The following is an 18735-nucleotide window of genomic DNA, read 5'->3' as shown; positions in this document are numbered from 1 at the left end:
GCGCTCATTATTTTTAACAAAATGCTTTTCGTACCCTGGTTGGAAGCAATAAATTGCTTAGTAACTTCCATGGAAATTGCATGGTAATCTTATATTATTGCAATTACTGAGGATTTCTCTAATTTTTTTTAGTAAGTAGTAAGTAAGTACTCATAGTTAGTACTTATAGATACACACACAATTTTTGTGACTGTTTTTTTTATGTATTTTATTAATAAGAAATCAGAAATCAGCATATTAAAAACAAAATTTATGGGCGCTTTTAAATTCAGAATGAAGTCTGAAAGATTTATAGTTCATTCGCTTGCAATTAATTCATAATAAACAGTGCATTAAATCATGCTCAGTCGGGGGATGCAGGAGCGATGACATTCCTGATGCTCCATAAAAATATTCTCACGACCAAATGGGGGCTTAACCCTATGTCTAATTGTATTCTCAGAGTTCTGGCTAGGTATAGAGGTAGGAATAGTAATGTCAGTCCAGTTAGCTAAATTTTTCATGATAACTTAAATTACATTTATCGTGTGTGTTAGTACCCACAAAAGGTACGTAGGCGAGTGTCGTACATTTTTAGAAACTCATTTTACTTTCAAGTTTGCATCGATTATAAGTAGTTAAGTTTTCCAACTTCTATACCTATCAGGCTAGCATGACGTCTTCAGAACCTCTCTACGTATCAAGTAATTCAGCGACACGAGGGCGCACGTTCGCGGACGTGACTCGCATGGGAATGCGCGCGCACACAGCGAATGTGCGGATCTTCAGAAGTCGATGTTACGGGTAATGAGATCTGGAATGATTCTGATGGTTTTTGTTTTGTAAACATTTCTGAAACAGTAAGAAAACAGGAACCAACAACCAAACCTTTCCAGTTTAAAAACTTTATTTTCGTAACTAGGAATATGAGGTGGAAAGACATCGTTGTAAAAGTTGGGCGGTACAACTGGATTCTAACAAAATTATAACGAGCATTTTGGAGAATATTGAAGATCAAACAGGTCAAAGAAGGCTTAAGATTTAAAGTTTTCTTTATTTTATCCAAACAGTTCCTAGTTTAATATGACAAGTTCAGAGAGAACTGCAGAGTACCTACAAGTAATTCAGGAGATGAGCGCATTGAGCGACGTGACTTGCATCGGGTGGGTTCGCGGATATTCTCAAGCTTAAAACTGTTTTTGGTAAAGTTTTATGAATTAATAAAAATATAGAAAAAATCTGATAAAGAAATCAATTCACCACTTACATATTTTGATTCCAATTACAGGTTTCCTACATTATAATATTATGAATATACCTACTAACTTCCTAAATTTCATTTTAAATAGCTATTTCAGACAATCCTGGTCACTAAGACAAATAAGGAAATTCCATTATTAATTATGTTATCATTTTCATTTTTCATTCAATTAATAATAAAATTTAAAAATTTTACACCTCTTTTTTCATAAAATCCTGGCCAGTAAGACGAATTAGAAAATTCAAAAATACCTTTAAATTCACGTAACCGCATTACCATAAAATCCGGGCATATTCAAATTAAAGCCAGCACTACAGTGCCGTAGCTATAGCTATATTTTGGCAATATCTGCGGCGCCCACGTAGCGGGCACGTGCCGTGAATGCCGCCCGTGCGGCTTTGGGCGGATAATTAGCACGAATTTTGAAGTGCTGACGAGAACTTTGGATAGGTAACGGGTGTTTGGGTGGTATGTGAGTAGCCTTATCTATTTGTTTACAGTTTTTGGCCACACTATGACCGCGTTAAATTGAAATTCCGTTATCGTGGGAATTTCCAGAAGAGTTGCCTTTGCTTGATCTTGAAATATTAAACTTGATATATTTACACAAAAAATCGGATCAGTGATTGTCAGTCGTTTTGCCAGTGGTTTAGGTCAGTGGTTAAGGTTTCGATATAAATACATTTACTAACATAACTTAGGTCAATAATACTAAGGCTATTTTTTCTTACATTTTACACAAGATCGAAAGACACTGATAGCTTATAAACGCATGCTGAGCTTGTCAACAAATTTGTCATGCCTTAAGAAGTTTTTATCGACGAATCTAAACCAATTAAAATTCTAAGATGCTCTTTCTAACCAGACTTTACTATACGTACACGTCCCGCACATTAAAACTTGTCAATTAACCATTACTTCAACCGTAAAACTACCGAAGACCAGGATATATTTTAGGCGGCCATAAACTCGAAGTCACGCGCGGGCATCGATCCCGGGGAAACGGGGCAAAACGGGGCATTCCGGGGCAACACCAAACGTGACCGGCAGGTTTTGGTATTTCGGAGATATATCTTTCAGTTCAGGTGCCGTTAAAATATTGTTCAGTATTTGTTCTTCAATTCAGTTTTGATATTGAAAATGTTTAGTCGGAGAAGTAACAAAGTATTTTTATGATTTCATTTTAGATGTTAGGAGTTTCTAATAAAACGTTCTAACGCCCAAGGTGAATACATTATTATAGCTGTTTTATTACAATTTAAATATTATTTTTAAGTGTTTTTAGAAACATAATTTCTTTATTTAAATACTTTATTATTTCAAATTCAAAATTGATAAAATTAAAGTAGGTATTATAGCTTTTACCGTTTATTCGCTATCTTGTTCCCGTGAAAACTATTTACACATTTCAAATTTTAGCTTCCTACGCCGGTCGTTTGCGTTGCCTTCTATATTCATTCTTCATCATTCAATGAAGAGAGTATGCGAAGCTTAAAAAAGTGGATTGATTGGATTTTATTTAGGTACTATATTTTTATTTAGGTTTTATTGTCTTGTCATTACTTATCTGTATGGCTGTTTAACTTACGATATATTCTTTACTTCCCCATTCATACTTATTAGTGTACTTTTTCGCTCACCGAATTGTAGATACGCCTTCCATTTCTTATCGTATTACGGCACTATCACCTACTTAGGGTGGGGTGGGGGTGGTAATGAAATAAAAAACAACCTCCCCATATTCACCTGAGTGCGTGACCGGCATACCTGCTTGATCACCCAGCATGTAAGACTTTAGGAAAATCAGTTCAACGCGATGTTTCGGTAAATTGTACGATTTTCAATTTACTTGATAAATTTAAGGATGTGAATTGTGAAACGAAGATGAATAGGCGTTGTTAGGTATACAATATATACCTAAAATCAATAAGAATAAGAAACTAGAATGCATGGTGCATCAAACAGTTGCACTCGTGACGATAATTTGCAACCAGTTTTGAGCCTGCCGTACCTATCTGAAAAACAGTGAGTAATTGAAACCATAGAGTGGTCCCATTTCATGCAAATGAAATATTAATAAAATACCTCGTAAATTTTCCTTTCCCACTTGAATTTCGAGAAATCATTTTTTTGTGCGTATTTCAAATTCCTAGTCTCAGGATTATGGGCTGTGCGTTGATATGTCAGTCGATCAATTTCTTCATTTTTGTGAAAGACCTAAATAAAGAGTAATGAAAAAAGTGGACAAAATTAATTCCAAAAAAAAAAAGAAACAACTGTGCGTGAAACAAATTGTTTTTTGTCTTAGGGGACAGTGGGCAGTTTTTTGGGGATAGATATTAAAAAGACGACGCTAAGTACTTTACTATTGGGATCGTGACGTGTGCTTGGACATCGTGGTTGGCTAGGAAAACAGAGAAAATAACTAATATTCTTCTTCTTCCTGGCTTTTGTCCCGGTTGCATCCTCACCACTCTGGAGAAGAGGCCAAGGCAGGCCTATGACCTGATTTTTTTGAGTCAGGTTTATACACGTAGCGACTCCCATCTGCCCTCAGCAATCTTTTAGGAGAACTCAACCCGTATTGGATCGATCATGGTTACACAGTTATTCTTACATGGCCGAGGTGGGATTTGAAGTTGTGCTTTTTATGCGCTTCACGCTTTTAAGCGGGCACCTTAACGATTCGACCACCGACGCTCTGACTCTGACTGAAAATAATACACATGTCTTAATCTAAATCTTACATCAATAAATGCATACTTTATAGGTAGGTACTGCAAAGATAAAATGTGCATTTTTGAATTTATGTATTTTTGGACCAATTTGGATATAATTTCGTACAGACAGATTTATCTTTGGGAGTACATTTAATTCATAAATCACAAAAAAATTAAATTGGTGTTGAAGCAACTTCCATTTTTTCAATGGTTTATGAAGATTTTATTTAATGAAAACAAATCTTGCAGTATTCTTTATAAGTATTTTGATTGCGCGGAAAATCCCAGTTTATGTTTCGAAAAAAAAATACAATTTTTTTTCAAAATGAACATAACAAAATCCTATCTATTAAAAATGTCTAATCTGTTGTCCGGGTTTTATCTGTACGCAAGTGAAGCCACTCAAATTTCGTGGCCCCACCAAATAGCTATCTCGTAGTAGGGAAGTAATGGCATAAAGACATTTGCGGCGCATTCCGCGCCCGGGGCCCGTCGTAAATCAAAACTAATCCGGAATACTGCGCGCTGTCTGCGACGTGCATTATGACATCTAGCGGTCACGTCATTAAGAATAAATACTTATTTATTATTGAAATATAGTAGTAAATATAGCAGTAATACAAGTCTCAAACTTACTTTGAGGCTAACTCTGTCTTGTCTGTTGTAATATGTCTTGCCTCGTATAGATGAATGCATGTACCTTGGGTTTCTTTTTAGGCAACAGGCTGGGCTTTTGGTTTCAATTTTGGAAATACTATTATGATACTCAAACGATGTTTTTTTTAAAAATATCCAAATGCACACTAAAACGCCTCTTTCCCGGTGTGGTTATCGGAGACTAAATGCTTTCGTCTTTCCAATTGACACGATTCCTTCAAACTTTTCTAGCTTCTTTATGTAATTTCATCGGTATAGGTACTCTTGATCTTTAAAAAATATCGGCATAAATTTCAATGCGAATCGGAATATTAAAAGTACGACAAAAAGAGTCAATAAAAGGCACTTATTTTCGTTCGACTTTGATTTCGATACATTCCGCGGATCACCTGTCCCGTAAAAACTCGCATCGGGAACCGAAAATCCGGGATCCAGACAAAAATCCTATAAATAAAATGGCACAATAAGACGATCGACAATTGGCATCTTCGTCAAAGCCGCTTAATAAGTTTCTGCTTACTTCTCCATCATCACACAGTTTTTGTATCGAACATATTGAATTTCGTTTAAATACGACGCTTGAAACTTCACAATCAACTCTATTTACATGTTTTAAGGCTCATATTTACCTTAAATTTAAACCTGACGTTTCATTATTTTTTCACATGCAGTTTAAGACTTAAACATAGCTAATTTAAAGCTGATTTTAGGTTGATAGAGGGGCACATCAAAGGTCTAAGGGACGAGTGGAGAAACGGCTTCTTACGTATAGTTCCGACTCACTTATTTTGTCCATACTAAGACAATGTATGCGATGAATTCGCGGTTCGATGTAAAAACGCGAGCGTAATGTGATCAGGGTTGCTACATTTCTTCTTCTTGTACGATTATTTTTGGCTAATTTTTAATACTTACTTAATTATTTATTTATGAATTTTAGAAAAAAAAAACCGCTCTGCTTTCATTGAAAATTTAAATTATGCTTGAATATTGTAAGAATTATACACGTACTTACATTGCTTTTGAAAGGTAGCACTTAAGTTAAACTTCAAGTTTAGGTTGTAAATTCATAATAAATAATTGTTTAAGTATGTAGATTTGGTAATGAAACTAATGACATAGTTGTATAGATGAAATTCCGAGCTTACAAAGCGCGATTTAATAGTCATAAAACCATCGCAATCAATAAGGTTTATAACAAATTGATAAAGTTTGTGCCACCGATTTAAACATATGAGAACTTTTTGGAACGTAAATATTAAAACTTTATAGACTGTAGGTAGGTACTACATACATATTAATTAATGAAAAGTAACATTAAAGTTTAAATACTTTCCGACTGGTTTTGGACAGCCCTACGGACCCTGCGACAGGTTCGTGGCAGTGCGATGGATTTAAGACTATTTTATACTATTCTGTCGTCTATTGACGCCTTATAAATCTCGCGCCTACGCTTTGCTTGTCGCTGACAATTTAATGATATCTCGCGGTGTAGACCCATTGATATTATGTATGTACTGATACATACATATAATTACGTCTATATCCCTTGCGGTGTAAACAGAGCCAACAGTCTCAAAAATACTGATAGGCCACGTTCAGCTGTTTGGCTTAATGATAGAATTGAAATTCAAAAAGTGACAGGTTGCTAGTCTTTCGCCTAAAAGAAGATTATGTATTGATAATACTTTCTAACATTAGTTTATATCTCCCATGCCGAGCTGAAAGCGAAGAAAAAATAGTGAAGAATAGCGTGTGCCAGCTCTGGCACATCGTAAAAGTCGATCATGACTATAAACTTGGGATTTCTTTTTGTTTTAGGCGATGGGCTTACAACCTGTTGAGCCTATTCACGACATTTAGCCCTGTCTACCTCTTAAAAAGTAAAGACGTGGGTATGACTGTATACCTACTTATTAAGATTTTAATTTTTAACTTTGGATAAAACACAATCTTAGAAATATGTACCCTCTTTTCAAACCACTTCAAAGATTTATTATAGGTAATTTTCCGGTTGATTTAAAAAGATCTGTCTTTTTTTCTTTTTATTATGAGATTTGTATGATAACGAGACCTTACGCTTTAAGTAGGAAAAATTTACAAGTAGGTAGTTAAGTCTTATGTATATTCAGTCTCAATTAAATGTGTAAATATGTATTGATTTCTAGGAATTACTTTAATTTAAACTTGGGATTACTCTTGTAGGTGATAGGCCAGCAACCTGTCACTATTCCAATTTTAGTCACATCATTAAGCCATACAGCTGAACGTGGCCTTTCAGACTTTTCAAGGCTGTTGACTCTGTAACCCCGCAAGCGATGTAGATGTGATAATATATACATATGTATAATGATTTTACGGCATAACGCAAACAACTGTCGCAGTCATGGGTTAAAAGTAGTTACATTTGTCTCAAGATTCAAGTTTCTTTCTAGCAAGCGTAAAAGTCTGCACAGAATGTGGGGTTTACATTTTGAGAATGGAAAATAAATATATTTTTTAAGATACCTGAAATCATTCTTTGGCTTGTCAGTTTTTATCTTTTCGGAATCTTCTGATTTATCGTAACAGAGTTTAACAGGTACAGGAAAACATAAATAAGTCTCCGCTTGCCATTAACGATGTAAGGTGATAAATATTTTCATTGAATACCCATCGTTTTTGCCCATTTTCACGGTAATCTGTGTACAAGATGAACGGTGAAAAATACGATAAAGCACAGAGTTAGCAGTGTTTTTAAAACATAGATGAGTGATTAACGAGCTTTATTTATTTAGTCCTCTTTCAATACTCATTTTATTTGTAAAAAGTATATAAATGTTTGTAATGTATAAACTCAAAAACTATTAGACTATTTTGAAGATATTTATCGCAAATACAGACCAAACTAAACCTTCAGAAGTAACAAACATTAGATACTTTTTAGCCCCGCCTAAAAGTATGACTTGTTAATTAAAGCTTCCAAATAATTAAGTACTTTTGAAATATATATTTGTTATCTAAATAGGTTACATGGTTTCACATGACGTCAACACAATTCACATATGATTAAATCTACTACCGCTTTCATAGCGCACGTGTGAAGAAGCGGCAGAATTATACTCTTCTGTACCCTTTATATTGTACATAAAGGTTCAGTCAAAACCTGAAAATTACAGTGTGTTAATGTTATTGCCAATTAAAAGGAATTTCCAAAAACTTGATCAAGGTTGATTTTATTATCGACAACTTTTGAAAGGCATTTAATGCTCCTTCGAATAATTATAAAAAGAAATCCTGATAAACGAAATAATTTGAATTTTCTTACAATAATTTAAATTGCAATTTGAAGTATAGAACCTAAGCGAGTGGTACTACCTATAATGGGTTAAAATCCCATTGCCGTGGGAATTCTAAAATAGAAGTACAGATAGATAAGTACATTTAAATTAGATTATCATATCATAATAGTCCATGATCCAAGCTAGGTTGATAACTGCGTTAGCAGGGGAACCTGCCCCTCGAGTCGAAGAGTCGAGGAGACAGTCCCTTAGATCGTGGTCATAAGTGCATCCCAGGCCATGAAGCCCAATGAGCGAGCAACCGGTATAAATGTGAGATACTGCTGATAATAGTTATTTCCATATTTTTGTAAACAGTGCTAAGAAAATCGCGTCCCACGGCATCATTCACACCTGAAAGCCATAACCTGCCAAAATTCTTGCATACATTGACGACAAATCTACTCATTGTCCGACTTTTTGCTTCCACAAAGGGACCGAGCCACGGCGCGCGAGCGATGCCAATGATCCATCGATTTAGTATCGATAAAATGAAACGCACAATGTCATATACGAGTAATTGTATATAATTGGTATTTCTCAAGAACAATGACACGAAATTACTGTTTGACTGAAATAATTATGGTGTTTTTTGCACTTCATCGAGTCGCTTTGTCGTGCCGTTCCCGATACATTCGATTTTATTGTTCATTCGTAGGATGCGGGCGAAATGTCAGTCGCTTTTTATTTTTAATTTAATTATAGTCTATGGTAAATATTCCTAGGTTTAAACAAAAGTGTCGTTTAACTTCAAACATTATATGTGCCGCCTTTTGGCTTTTATCTTTGTTAAATGTTGGATAATACTACTTACAAGCATGTAAGTAGTAGTTTAATATTAGCTTATTATCCGACGTCTTCTTTTGTTTTTCTGTTTCACATTAGGTCTTGATTTTGATTATTATTTTTTTCTTTTCAAATATGTAGGTAGGTATGTAAAAGAAATGTTTTTTAAAAGTTGTTGTATCTTACTGGTCATGCCTTTGCCTAGATATTTTTGTAGTCTATAAATGTCATTGCAAGTCGAATGTGCGGCTAAACTACGTGTATACCGCATAATCTTTCAATCCAGGGCCCAAGTGTTTTTACCGGCTTATGTTAAATTGTAAATCGTAACTTTTTGCGGGGATCGCTTTATGTCAACCCCCCACTAGCTTTGACTTTTTACGCTTTATTCAAAGCATTAATGAATAAGAATAGAGTGTGAAAAAGTGAATACGTTTGATTTAGTACTTATAATGTTTAATACTTTATGAGGAATATACCTAAAAGTGGTTATAGAAAGTTGCTAAATCGGATACATGAATGCTTTTATAAATTATTTTATTTATTTTATTCTGGGCAAGAAGGAATCGTAAGAAATTTGATACATCTTGAATTACTTATTAGAAACCAAATCCTCAACATTTCCTTCACTGTAACCACATTTTGCCTTCTGACATTACCATAAATTATAACGTGTTACTTAGTGACACATTGTTTCGATCGAATAATAAGTTAAATGCTTAAAGGTGTCAGAGGATTTCATGAATTTCGAAATTTTCATGAATTTCAAGGCAATTAAATCGCTATACCAGTGAGGCCAATGGTGAAGCTTATTATTTAAACTTGCACAATCGATACAAAAGCAATCGGATTTCAATCGGAATCGATCAATACAATCGTTACTGCATGCCGCCGACAGGTGGCGTCTTTGTGCCGTAATTATAATGTAATTAATGGCCAGTCTAATTACCATCAGATATCTCTTATTGATGCACCAATTAAATTAATTAAAACGATTGCCACTGAAACTGTACATTGTCCTTTATTCGGATTACTTATAATTATTAGTAGTGTAGTAGGTACACAAGCTAAAACAGCGGTTTTCTTTACAGAGATGCCCTGGCTCTGAAAAGCTTGAAATAATTATGTATTATAACGCATCCTCAATGATCAATCATTTTTAACTGCGCTGCTCTTTTGTTTTTAGATTTTCCTATAGTAATTCGATTGACTCGAACAAATCCCAATTGGTATAAGACTGCGATTGTACTTACTTTTTAATTCTAGTTATACTTTATTATATTATGTTTTTTTTTGTGCATAAAGAATTTACAAACAAACTTATTATTATTCCAATTTCCTGTTTTTTCAACCCGCCTGCTGTCAATATGTCTGGACACCCATTAACTATACCTACTACAATATAGCTTTGTCATTTTTAATATCTTATAGTTAGGTCTCCAAATCTACACAAACTATCAATACCTACTTCCATTCATACAAAACAAAGCACATGTGTGCACAGGTGTGAGAGTGTCACACAAACGCCTCCGTGTGCGTTACACCAATGCGTCAGTGTGTGTCACACCTGTGCGTTGGTGTGCGTCAGGATCGCGCGGTCTCGCGTCGATCATGGTCTTGGCGAAAAAATCGCTGCACTATCGATACGACGCGACGGATACGGACCATCGGAAATAGGGTTGTCTCTTAATTTTATTTACTTTTTCTCATAATGATTTGTCGTTGGAGCTTGCATCATTGCTACTTATCATTATCATCCTTCTTGCGTAAGCCTTGATGCGCCTATGACTACGATTTGGGTAAATCAGGTTCTTACATCAAGCCACCTCTGAACCTTTGCAGACTAACCTTACCCATTAATAGTTAAATTTCAGTTGTCTGAATGTGAACGGTGTGGTTTCCTCATTTTGTTTCGCTCACAATCAAACAAATATATATAAAGTCAATATATCATTGTCATTTTTAGTCATGTAAGTACTTAAAAAGTCAATGGCTTTTTATGCCTTACTAACCGTTCGACCGATTATCATTAATCCATTTCAGAAGTGTAATTAATGTCTTTAAAATAATTTTGTCTATCCTAACAGCATAACCCAACTTACCATCGGAGCAGCGTCCCATGTAGTCTTTGAAGAGTACGGACTTATGTTGATCTTAACTTTAACTTATGAAACCACGGGGAAGGTTACTCCTAAGAAGTTGGAGCATTTACTAATCTATAAGCCTTCAATAATGCGAATAATGCTGCGTCGGTAAGTACCTAGTGAAGAAGGACCTTGGGCCCCGAAACATTACTGTAAAGGATTTGAAGAAGTTTCATCTACCAAAGTCGATACGCTAAGACGATAACTTGACTGGCAACCCTATTGTAATATACATGGCAGAGACGCCGCGCAGACATGTTTACGGTCCAATTATTTGTATGGATTCCTCCGCAATAATGATTTCTTGCGTCTGCCGGTCCGTCCGTCTGTCCGAGAGTTCATCCTGACCTTTTTTCGACGAATTTCAATCGTGTTAGATTTATGGAATCAATAAACCCATCAGGGTGATCGGTTGTTTTATTATTGTTTTGTGGTGGATGCTCTATTAGATTTGTAATTCTATCCCTCGAAGAATAATTGGCGTGATGTTATATTTGATGCGGTTAAATTCGATGTCTTTTGTCGTGTGGTTAGGACGGATCTCTATCTTTTAGCATGAAAAGTAAGCAATAATGTTATATAGTATTATTTTTTAGGCATAACTTTCTTTCGCATAATGGTTTATGCAAAAGTATTTAAAGCATAACTAACAATTACCCGTATGCGAAAAATCGACCTCTTATGCCAAAACCATCACGGTTTAGGTTTTGTAATAATTTACTCGAAACAAAATTCGTTGAGAGGCGATAAAAGGAAAATGTGCTTTCATGTATTTCAAAAACGATATTTTATATTGACCTTCCCTGTTAATATGGTGAAGGAGGGCAGATGGAAGTCAGATGTGTAATTATCTGTTTTACCTAGAAACGGGAGTACGCAACCCAATAAACAATAAGAGATTGTTTCCTTGACATATCTTACTTATAGTACAATTACCATTAACACAACACAATTTCTCTGTAAGAAATTAAACAATACACCGTTTTGTTAAATTTATTTATCGAAGTTTGGGCGTTTCGTTATTACAATCATAATTACAACCATTGTCTTGCAGTGTTCTTTCAAAAGGTGCTATTATTTAGTTGTCTGCCATCAGGGGATGTAGCTCAGTGGTAGAGCGTTCGCTTTGCATGTGAAAGGCCCCGGGTTCGATCCCCGGCATCTCCAAAATAAGCGCTACATAAGAAGCGTTTTTTTTTTGGTTTTTATCCTCTAATATATAAATGAAAAAACTAAGTTGAAGACAGGAAACCTTGAAAATTTAGACTAGGATTTCCCAAAATTCCCACGGGAACGGGACTGATACCGGGGGTCCCGGTAGTGCATTACCTAGAGGCCACCTTAAAGTAAAAATATATTACACTGAAGTCTATAACTTTAATGGTCACTTTTTAATTAATTTTTCTTCTTTACTTTTCAAGTTTACTTTCAGGTAGTTTTATATAATTTACCACATATTCGTCTCCTATTATATCATGCTAGTTTTGAAGAAAAAAAAATACTATTTGATTGTGTGATCCTTGAATAAGTCAGATGTTTACACGAGGCGACTCCCTTCTGACCTCCACAAAATTTATAGAGCGCCCATCTCGGATTGTGGCGACATCTCTAATGTCACACAACAACTGTCAAAGATAGCGAAGAAACGCGCTCAGCCAATAGCAGTGAAGAATCTAAATCGCGTTAACAAAGATTTCACGGATTGCAGCATAAATACAATCTCCGACACAACATCGTCGGAGCCGCGGTTACCCAGGTATTTCATCTCATCATCATAGCTTGGCGGAAGAGCTCCCCTTTAGTGGCGGTCGAGCCGAATCATTGCTCCCGCTACTGGATCATGGGTTCACATCCAGTTGCCCAAATGTGTATTGTGACTAACTAACTATGTAAGTAGTGATAGAACCATTTTGTTGAGATCGTATTTATAATATTTACTTATCTACACATGTATCAATAACGAATAATTAAAACTATTGTCTTTCGTATTTTTGTGAGGTGAGCGAAGTAACAGGTGCTTTTATTTAGTAGTTTGCCATCAGGGGATGTAGCTCAGTGGTAGAGCGTTCGCTTTGCATGTGAAAGGCCCCGGGTTCGATCCCCGGCATCTCCAAATAATCGCATAGTGGTTTATTTTTCTATATTTTCGCATTCTTAAGAAAATTTATAAGTACCTCGTTTAATTATGTTTAATAGTTGCTTTTTTTGTATAAAAGATTTATTACGTGAATATATAAAATCACATCTATATCTCTAGCGGGGTAGAGCCAAGTTTTGAAAAGACTGATATTTCAAGTTCAGCTGTTTGGCGCAATGATGGAATTGACATTAAAATAGTAGGTTGCAAACCCATCGCCTAAAAGAAAAATCCCAAGTTTATGAGCTTATCCCTTAGTCACCTTTCACGAAATCCATTGGGATTAAGTAATTTCATTCTTATATCTTTTATATTCCAACCAAAAGTACGTATACGTATTATCTCGTCTATATCCCTTTCGGGGTAAGCAGAGCCCAAAAAAGACCGAAAGGCCACCATAGCTGTATGGTTTTATAATGGAATTGAGATTCAAATAGTGACAGATTGCTAGCCCATTGCTTACAAGAAGAATCCCAAGTTATTTATTAATTTATTATTAATCAAGTGAATGATGAATTAAGAAAGTAAATTTAGAACAAAATATTTTTAAAAAACTTTGTAATATACTTAGAAAATACTATCCCAAGTCAGGGCAGCGGCGCGCCCTTGGTACGCCCGTCACGTGCTCTTATTGATCGCGGAGGCTGTGCGGAGCCCCGACTACTTGGGAGCCTCTCGTTAGAACCCACTTGATAATTGTAAAGTTATCTGTATGTACAAAAGCGAAAATCAATCGCTCGTACACTCAATCACGTCAAAAACTCCTGAGTGAATTAAGATGAAATCCTAAAATGCATTCTTTCGAAAAAGATCGTTGTTAATTAGATATAATAGAGAGAGATAACCGGATATTTCGTTTTAAACGGGTGGAGTTGCGGGCTCTCTCTAGTTCGTACTTATATACAGACATAATATAATTACGTCTCTATTCCTTATGGGGTAGACAAAACCAAACACTTTTGGAAAGACTGCAAGGCCGCCTTCACCTGTATGGTATAATAAATAATGGAATTGCGATTCAAATACTAGGTTAGGTTGCTTGACCATCGCCTAAAAGTAGGTTTTTCACAATTTATACTTCTTCCTCGCGGCCGTGCCGTGTGGTTCCCGGCACCAATACAAAAAAGAATAGGACCACTCCATCTCTTTCTCATGGATGTCGTAAAAGGCGACTAAGGGATAGGCTTACAAACTTGAGATTCTTTTTGTCTCGTCGATTTCCGCAATCTTTGCAGGGGAACTTAACCCATATTTTGATCATGGTGAATGCCTCATACGACATCCATGGGACAGAGATGGAGTGGAGTGGTCCTATTATATTAAAGTGCTTTTATTGTAATCTAACCCAAATCTTCTAATTTCTCTTTAAAATCTTTTATTCATTTCATTACATACATACATACATATAGTTACGTCTATATCCCTTGCGGGGTAGACAATAGTCCCGAAAATACTGAATGGCCACTGATGGAATTGAGATCCAAAAAGTGACAGGTTGCTAGCCCATCGCCTAAAACAATTTTATAAGTCTATCCCTTAGTCGCCTTTTACGACATCCATGGGAAAGAGATGGAGTGGTCCTTTTCTTTTTTGTATTGGTGCCGGGAACCACACGGCACTATTATTAATTTCATTACTTTTGTTTTCAATCTTCATTACTCCTGTAAAGTGAAGTTTGTGAAAACTTGATTTACCTAATCCGACTATAATCACAGGCCAACTCAAGGATCCTTTATTGAACAGTGAGGCTGCAGCCGGGACTAACGCATAAACGATGCTGATTACTCCATATCTAGTTTTTGCCTCATCCATCACATTCATCACTCTTTCCATGAATGTTTACTTAGGGTACTTTAGCAAAGATCGAATAATCGATAGAAGATAGATGTCAATCCATACTTATAAATGCGAAAGGAAGTTTGTGCGTTAAATTGTTCGTCTTTCACGACAAAATCACTTAAACTATCTTCAGCCCCTGTAGCGTAGCGACGTGGATTATATCGTCAGAAAAATTACCTATCGCTGGCCCGGTCTTCGTATGTAATAGAAAGCGAAACAGCAAAAGCTTTTCGCGCGATAAAAACGACTTCGCGCGCGAAATTTTCTGCAAGTAAAGCGTAATGTACGGAGGAACTTTTCAAAATCAAAGGCTAAATCTAGTAAGTGTAGTTAGTATATTCCTGTATTATCACTTCAGCAATATCAAGATAAAATTCAATGCACCAAAGTTCTAAGCTCCCGGAAGTTTTCATTTCCTAAGCGAGCTTCATCGATTGCGATGTACGCATCTGGAATACCTAATGTTGAGTTCTACAACTTTAAAATTACAGAAACTGTGAGCTTTAAAACACATAGTATAAGAGCTTTATTCGATTGGCGTAGGGTCGGGTTAAGTGTGCATGGATTCTGAGGTCGGTCAAGGACTGTTTTCTTTTTACACCAGTGTGTGAAAAAGAAATGTTATTTGTTGTATGGAGGTTATAATACAACCAATAGGTAAGTGGCCATTACATTTTGGGTATTTGTTATCGTGTATTAATTTTCCTTGAATTCTATTTTTCATCTTTGCATATTCTCAATGCTGCAAAATTTTAGGGCCGCTTTTGATTGTCCTCTTACATTTTATTGTTTTGCTGCTTCAGAGTAAGCTTCTTTATATTAAACAATGTCAGATGAAATAAAGTTCGTTGCAATAACATCCATTAAGTATGAAATAACTGTGAATTTGTCATCTTTTACAAAATAGGTTTATAATTTAATCAATTAATCTAAACTTATACGTACATATATTAATAAAATTAAACTTTTCAACAGATTATACCTGAAATTCAAATGACGCTTACTCTATCTAGGCGCCTAAGACAAGTTAATTTAACTTCGTAGACGGTCTACGGCGTAGCGCTACGATGCTACAGGGCTACGGCTACGCTCATAAAGGACATTCGTGTAGTAAACTAATTTATTACTATCTCAAACTATCAGTTGGTAACAATTCACACCTTAACTGTACAACCACGCCCATTGGCTCAGCCGACGCGCCCAACGCCTCCGAGCGTGCCCGATAGCCAATCGCCGGCCGACTTTCAAATTTAGAACGCGACTCTCAATGTATACCCGTTTCGGTTGCACGTTCGTACGACTGAGAGATGAATATGAATTTTTTAATCGTTCACTGCATAATATTTTTAAATTTTAATTTCGATGTGAAACGTGACTGGTATTTTGTTATACTTATATGAAGATAAGGGTTTTAATTTGTACAATTATAGGGTAAGTATATAATATATTAAAAATAATAAAGGAAAATCATTAGAGTGCTAAGTTAGATTCTTTTAATTAAATGACCATTTAAATTTGCTCAGGATGAGTTGCACCACTTTCATGTTATTGTTACCGTTAAAGTCAACTAAAGAATACCAAGTCTACGGTGCAATACGCACATTAAAATATTACTATAATGGGGTGTCTATCAGAATACCTACTTAATTGTAAAATTACAATATCACTTAAACGTTTTGATATTAAAAATTAGATAGTATCGATTGATAAACTTAGTAGTAAAACGTCTAAATCTAAAAATGTCGTAATTTAAAATACATTAATAGAAGTAACCTAAAAAAATCTGTTAGTTACATATAAAATGTATATTTATACAGAATTTTAATGTATTCAGACTACTAGATGAAAATATCACTTAAAGGGGAGTGACACTTGTCTTCTCAAAGCAGTAAATCATGCTTACATCCTTTTAAGGTAGTAACCACATAATCCGACCAGACAACATTGACCTCTGCATTTCATACAATGCGTTCGACCGCATCTACAATTTATAAGGTCAATTTAAACTGGTTGTATAACCCCTACATATTTATGAATGTTTTCGCGTAAAAAAATAAAAAAAGTAAAGTTGTTCAATGTATGCATGACCGTGGATGAAGGGTGTTGGTTGCAATTACTGGTCTAGTTTTATGGACAATAAAAACTTAGTATGCTTTTGCTCCATCTCTAACCAAAAGAAGTTAAGATATATATCAGGTTTCTTGTAAAAATCTTTGCATGACACTCTTATCTTATAATAACTCCTAAAATTTACTTATATAATGAACAGATGTTTAAGAGGTCTTCGTTAGGTACTTATTATTCGTATCCTATATTGTCATCATATCATTTTTTTTAATAATGGTTATTCTTTTCAAAAAAGATCTTTCTCTTAATGTGACTAGACTTTTCGAACTTTTTTATATATCATTAAAATTGTTGCAGGTCAGTTTTTACCTTGTGGCATACAACGGACAAGAGACATACATGGGGAAAAAGCGAAACTTTGTAGGTCGTGAAATAATTTTAATTTCCGTCACGTATCTACAGAACTCTCATTTTTTCCAATCGACATAACACCTTACTATAAACAGTTTTAATTAAAAAGAATATCGAACTATCTTGTGCCGCTTTAGCCAATTTGTAAGACAAAAGCATTCTTAATGAAATATACACCGTAAAAGTCTACACAAAAATGTCTTCAATTCGAGAAATGTTTGATTGCATTTGTTTTGCTCATAACAATGCCGTTTGTCTGTCCGTCTGTCCGCATCTGCTTGTAAACCCTTCAGATGCATTAACGATAAGAACACATTTACATTTACAACGATATGTCAACAGGAATGCCTATGTCTCTAGACTCATTAAATGATATTGTTGCAAAAACTCACGAATGCATATTCATTTTTAGCGAAACTAGATTAAAAAATACGCAATTCTAAACTCTACGTATCGGTTATAAAGACTGGGGTATGACTAATAAGTGTAGACCATTTCTAACAATGTTAAGACAAAGATTTCAATGACAAACTCTAAAACACCGTTAGGCGTCATTCACATCTGTGTCGTTACACGAAGCAATTACTATTTTGACGACCAGTTTGAAGTGATTTCAAGGAGAGGACTCATTACCCCTCACCTTTCCAATGTAATATTGCCAGAGAAGAGAGAGGAAGATCACGTTAAACTGGCTACCCATACCCGCAGTTTAATATTGCTTTGACAGTTATAAAAGTTAAAATGGCTTTGAGGTTAGGTCGTAGGTGAAAATATAAACCGTGGGAGCAATCGTAATGCTATTTTGCCTTGTTAATTTCGCGAAACTTAAAAAGGGTGAGATACAACGAATTGTTTCGTCGTTCTCAATTCAGTATGATATCTAATTGGACATTTGCATTTTAAAGTTGCCGACACCTGATAAACCAACACGAGATTTAATTGCTTTATTTATTATTTAAACACCTAAATATTGTAATTAAGAGTTTTAAATGGGCTTTGATTTAATTGACACATGTAAGTATATAATCAAAACCGTACAAATTTGCGAATTCGATTCTCCAGACAAAAAGGTGCGACGTTTTTCGATCTTAGCGAAAGTAATTAGGTCACACCCCCGCAACACGTTACAGGACGTGACGGCGGGCTGAGTCACGTAAACCTAACCCAATTACCCGGGACGTGACGTTCAGGGCTTCAGATATTCGACAGTGCGGAGTGAGAGGCGCGGAGCTACAGCTTGGCTTGTTTCGTATGCCCGGCGTACGCCAGGGCCGGTTCGCCGCACACATCCACCGCACGCCGTATAGTTTGATAGCAGCTCCTCAATGACCGCTGGACCGAGAACCTCGGCACACGTGTTTACACCGGCCATCTTTTACCAAAATGCATGTAAATAGTGACGCAGAGACGCGCG

At 35.6% G+C, this 18735-nt stretch overlaps 2 non-coding genes across 2 annotated transcripts; both read left to right on the top strand.

Moving 5' to 3' along the window:
* The first annotated feature begins 11962 nt into the window (after positions 1 to 11962).
* On the top strand, positions 11963 to 12034 carry Trnaa-ugc (transfer RNA alanine (anticodon UGC)). The gene has a single exon. It is a non-coding gene; the product is annotated as a tRNA-Ala (tRNA).
* An 874-nt stretch (positions 12035 to 12908) lies between these two features.
* Trnaa-ugc (transfer RNA alanine (anticodon UGC)) lies at positions 12909 to 12980 on the top strand. The gene has a single exon. It is a non-coding gene; the product is annotated as a tRNA-Ala (tRNA).
* The last annotated feature ends 5755 nt before the right edge of the window (positions 12981 to 18735 follow it).

This window comes from Amyelois transitella, chromosome 20 (assembly GCF_032362555.1).
Source record: "Amyelois transitella isolate CPQ chromosome 20, ilAmyTran1.1, whole genome shotgun sequence".
NCBI classification, from domain to species: Eukaryota; Metazoa; Arthropoda; class Insecta; order Lepidoptera; family Pyralidae; genus Amyelois; species Amyelois transitella.
The sequence above is the reverse complement of the archived record's forward strand: the minus strand, read 5'-3'. Positions and strand labels throughout refer to the sequence as shown.